A 5,735-nucleotide genomic window follows, 5' to 3' on the forward strand; every position below is an offset into this window, starting at 1 on the left:
TTGTGAAAGACTGATTTTTCAAACTCTTGCACAGATCACCAGTACATAAATCCCAAAAGACCAGATCAAGCATTTGGGCTTCCAAGAAGATCAACCAAGGTTAAGTGTGGAGATCATAGGGCCTTCTGAAATGGAAACCTGGCCTAGGATTTGTGACGCAGATGATTAGACTACTCTAGCTCAACAGTAAAGTTGATCAACAGTCTTTGATCAGCTTTTGATTGTAAATGGTAAATAAATGTTTTTAACCAAGATTGGAGCAGAGCTGCGGTGCCTGGATATCCACTCCTGGGTGTCTGCAATGAAGTCAGACACAGAGGTAAATAATGACAAGTGAGGTGGGTGACACTGATGTCAAATGTTCCATGTTTGAAGGCCCAGGTGACCCTGGCTTCTGTCTGTTGTGTGCCACACAACTGGTGTTGCCTGCAAATTTACATGTGGATGCCAGTTAGCATCTCTATTAAGTAAGTAAGCACTGAAAGTACTTGTTAGACATTATAATGTAGGTAATATAGATATCCCAATGGTCATGCAGTATTTTAGGTGAGTTTTTGCACCTTTTCCTCCCAAAGAGATGATAAAAACAAATCTTCACATTCTCATATAATTATCCCTAATGCCTAGCTTGCTATACAAACTCCATTCCTACTTTCATGCTTTTGCAAAATTTTTGATGTGGAAATCCAGCATGGTTAGAAGTGTGAGTCCTCCCATACAGGTGTTTTTTTCTAGTGCACTTCGTGTGCTAGGTGTGCTATGTTTGCCTGCTCAGGACATTCTTCTCCTTGATGTGAACGTCTATAGTCTGACAAATGTCATGCTCTTTAATGTACTGCAGGTAAAGTAATTCTGCCCTGAGATAGCAGATGAGATTCAATGTAAATAAATGTAGATGCATACTGAGGAAAAGCAGTCCGTATAAGGTGATGGCCTAAATCTACAGCGTACCTTTGCAATGAATAGTGTGTGTTGCTCTGAGCTCCACATCTCTAAAAGAATATAGCAAAGCTCGAAAAGGTTCAGAAAAGGGTGTCAAGGATGGCCAAGTGTATGGAATAATATTGTAAGAGAAATAAAGGTGGAAAATTAAAAGCAAACAAAAGTAAGTATTCCCTTACACAACATGCCTGAAAACTGTAGGAACTCTCTGCTGCAGGATGCTGTGGATGGCAAAAGCTGACTTCAATTCAGGGAAAGACAGGGAAAATTAACAGAAGAGAAGTGCATCCATCAAGGCCCACTAAACACAAATTATTTTGGATCTGGAAGTCCCTGGAGCAGCAAACTGTGGGAATGTGGTTTTGGTAGTTTGCTCTCAGAGACAGGTTACTGGGCTGGATGGATCTTTGCTCTGATTCAGTATGTTACTCTTAGCATTCATGTTAGAAGACTCCGTATTTCTAAATAAAATGACAGCTGTCCGGTAGCTAGTCTTCCATTCTAGTTTCCTGGCCAAAAGTGGAAAACCATATTTGAGTCCCTTCCCTTTGAACCTGGCAGCTGGACTAGGCTCTTCTGTTTGTGCCTGGAGTCATGAGCAGCAAAACACATATTCGATCTACAGCACAGACTCTGCTCTAAAAGATTTGGGTTTGTGCCAACAAGGAACAAAACCACATTTTGAAATTGTTAGTGCTGCTGCAAAGGGAATGATGCATTGAAGTGCAGGGTGCATGTTGCTTCCTGATGCCTTCTCTAACAATCTCTCCTGCAAATGCGTTTTTCCCAAGTTCGGATGGAAGAAAGATCCAAAAACTTACCTTCTTCATTTCCCTCTCTGCTTACAGAAACTGCTTTTGAAGATGTAGGTGGCTGCTTTTGTCAACCATTCTGGAGGTATTAGGATGGACTTTGGGACCCAGAATAAAGCAGAAGGTTATGGACTTTCTATACAATTGGATGTCACTTAGTTTGGCAAGATCATCATGCACCTGGAAAGGTATGCAATAAAACTGCAACCTGTTTTCTACCTAACATATGGTATCTAACCCCACTGGAGGCTTGTGCTTGGCAAGCAAAAACACTGTAAATTTGATTTAGGCACATATTCAATAGTAGTCATATGGTTTCCACACACTCTGCTTTGGAGACAGGCCAGCGTGCACAAACAAGGGGATATATAATACCAGTAGTATGGAATTCTCTTCCTCTTTTCAGCTTTCGCTAAAAATTAGGTGTCTTTGTTAGGGAACACAAACCATTCCTTCTGGCAAAATAACCCCCAAACCCCTCGCCTTCCATTCATCTTCCCTGCATGTATAAAACAAGTTATGGGTCTAAAGGACCACAAAAATGACAGGAAAATACATTCATACGCTGTCGTCTTTATTCATATTTTGTTCACTTCATTATTCACGTCATTATTTATTTCAATAAAAGTTGTCTGAAGTTCAGAGGTATGTAGGAATCCTAAAGCAATGGCAACTGTAAGGAACTTGTGTCTTTTAAAATAAGTCATGTTGGACATCTGTGTTTGAGTTTTCTCTGCCTCAGTTTACCTACCTAAAAAGAGGAAAGCTGTATCTGCCAGCTGACTTGGCTGGTGCATTGTGGGATTAAATGGGTGATTGGAAAAATGTTTTGAAGTTCCTGTCTGAAGGACAGTGTGTATTTGTGAGGTGTTACTGTGTTAAACAATGAGTGATAACATGCAAGTTCAACTTACTCATTACACTATGTAAAAGCAGTGCATTAACCTTTTGGATGGAATCACAGTTTCGGCTTGGGATGGATTAAAGATCTCTCTAAATGCATTAATACATGCAAACATAACCAGACTGATGAATCTATTTACTCAAGAGACAAGCTGCCATGGTGCCATTGTCAGAGGGAGCCAGAAGGCGAGGAGACTGCGTCAGGGCGTGGGTCAAGACAGCAGTTACGGCTACTGTTAAACAATTCAGCCGTTCTTCTTCCTCCTCCTCTGCTGCCTGAAGGCAAATGATTACCTGAGATAGGAACTGGAGCATTCAGGCAATGTCATATTTCATGCTATTTCATGTGTGCCTTACTGCCAAGAAACTCCAAATAGTATGTACTTTTCTTCCATCCTTGAGTTTGGAATTTCATCCATTTAGTTACCGCACTTGAATATGGGGGTCTCCAATGGATTGGCAAGAGAGTTGTTATTAAGCTGGCCAAGATTTGCCCGTGAACATTTTGAAGAATAATTGTGAGCTGTTTGGACACAAGACAGTTCCTGTGAATTCATACACTGAAAATCTTCACTATATTTGGGATCTGTGGTTCTGAGAAATAACTCAATTCCCTCTCCAGCAGTGAAGAAGCTTCAGAGGAGCCCAGCTGTTTGCGGGCATGTGGCTACTGAGTGTTCAGGTGGAACACGCAGCCCTGGGGTCTGCAGGCTGCAGAAACAGCGCAGCATGAATGTAAGCACTCGCTGACTGAACATTGAACCCAGTCCATTTGCTGGTGCTGCAGCCCATCTCAATCAACCATGTTACTGAGGTTAGATAGAGATGTCAACATTCAGGAAATTCTGTTCAAATAATGGGTTGGCATGGAGGCTGGCGTGAGGCTTCAAGGTACTGAGGATTTGTTTGTCTTCTGGCAAGATTTCACACCCAGCCATGTCACTACCTAAGCTGAGTGTTTGTTACTGCACCTCCTTAAGGTAATATCCTTATTGCCACATCGCTGAGGTGGAACGAAGCACAAGGGCCATAAAGTAAAATTTTAAATTTGGGATTATGAAGTAAGGTTGTCAAATCGTATTTGGGAACTGATGTATAAGCTCAATTTACAGGGCAGGCTGGTCACCTGTTGGTCCTGGCATCATCTGACGTCATGTGTCCACACTTTTTATCACAGTCTGGCCCCTATGACATGAGAAAAGATGAAAGGACATCCTAAAGAGACTCTGAAATGTATATTCTTTCATGTTTTAAGTTGGAAGGAGGGAAGAGTTCAGGACAGCCTCCCTGGCTGAGAGCACTCAAGCTTGAGACTATTGCCAGTGTAGCAGTGAGGCTACCACCAACAAACAGGGTAGCTCTGAACATGTCAGTGCAGGGTGCCAAGGCAGACGGGTGCTTCTAGACCTGTGTCCTGTTATGTTAACAGACTTGTAAAAGGAACAAGGTGTGCAGGTGCTGTATAATCCCCAGGGCTCAGGAGAAGGACCAGGGAAGAATGATCTGTCTTTCTGATGGAAATTAGCTCCAGGGACTGATGGTGTCTTTCTTGGCTCACACGATAAGGGAATTCTCCCCAAAAGCCAAATCCATGCCTCTTTTAATACACATTATATTGATTCTGGCCACTTTACCTAGCCTGCAGGTTCTGGGAGGTGGAGGTGAAACTCTTTCCACAGCACTGAAGACTTTCACTCCTTGACACATTCCTCTCTCAGGTTACTTGCTGTCTAGAAGGTGACAGTACAGGTTCTGTTGGTGAATGAGCATTGCTAAATACGCTGTACAAAAGCGTGTATCTGGAACAAGGTATTTCAGCATCTCTCTACCCTGGAGTCAAGCAGAGCTGTGCATGTGTGTGTGAAAAACAAAGGCGTATCGCAGCAGCATGAGATGAGAAAGGGATCTTCCACGGTTATACTCGCCGACAAGAATGACACTGACATTTGGCACTTCTCCGATGCCTTTCAGCTGAGTGTATTAAAGAACTGTGGTAGGATAGAGTCTCTCAGAAAGGGTTATACTGGGAGACTGAGAAATTAGCTGGGCAGATGAAAGTCATGCAGACAACCCTTCCTAAGCATTCCTAGGACCGGGTATGTGTGTGTGTCTGCATCGCAGGCTTGGGGGCTTTCTCCCAATGCATTTAATTAAGAACTTTCCAAATTTAAAGTATCCCCACTATTGTTTTGTTCACTGAACAGAGATCAGCCTAGAAACACTGATTAGAGTTAGATGATAAAAAAAGGCCAAATAATTTAACCTATATGCTTCTTATTATATGGACTATGTCTCTCTTTCCTTGTTTTTCTGTCCCTTCTCTGTCTTCCCTTTCTCTCTCTCTCTTCCTTCCTCCCCAAAACACATACATGCACATTCACAGTGGGTAAAATTGCAAAAAGTATGAGTGCTGTCAGATCTCCATGATTTTTGCTTTTGAGAAGATCCTTCTGTATATCGAGATCTCTCTACTTCAGATGCAATATGGGTCCAGATTTTTTACTGGGAGAGAGCAGGTAGCAGCAGAGAACTGTGTTGGGTCTGCTACAGGCCACCTGACCAGGAAGACCAAGCGGATGAGGCCCTCTACAGATAGATAGGAGCAGCCTCACACTCACAAGCCCTGGTCCTCATGGGGGACTTCAACCACCCTGACATCTGTTGGAGGGACAACATGGCAGGGCATAAGCAATCCGGGAGGTTCCTGGAATGCGTCGATGATAACTTCCTTCTCCAAGTGGTAGAGGAGCCAACAAGGAGAGGTGCTATGCTGGGCCTTGTTCTCACCAACAAGGAGGGGCTGGTGGGGAATGTGAAGCTCAAGGGCAACCTGGGCTGCAGCCACCACGAAATGGTGGAGTTCAAGATCCTGAGGGCACCGAGGAGGGCGCACAGCAAGCTCACTACCCTGGACTTCAGGAGAGCAGACTTTGGCCTCTTCAGGGATCTGCTTGGTAGAGTGCCATGGGACAATGCCCTGGAGGGAAGAGGGGCCCAAGCAAGCTGGGTAATATTCAAGGATCACCTCTTTCAAGCTCGGGAGCAATGCATCCCAACAAAGAGGAAGTCAGGCAAAAA

This window comes from Pygoscelis adeliae, unplaced genomic scaffold (assembly GCF_000699105.1).
Source record: "Pygoscelis adeliae isolate BGI_AS28 unplaced genomic scaffold, ASM69910v1 Scaffold96, whole genome shotgun sequence".
Classification (NCBI taxonomy): domain Eukaryota; kingdom Metazoa; phylum Chordata; class Aves; order Sphenisciformes; family Spheniscidae; genus Pygoscelis; species Pygoscelis adeliae.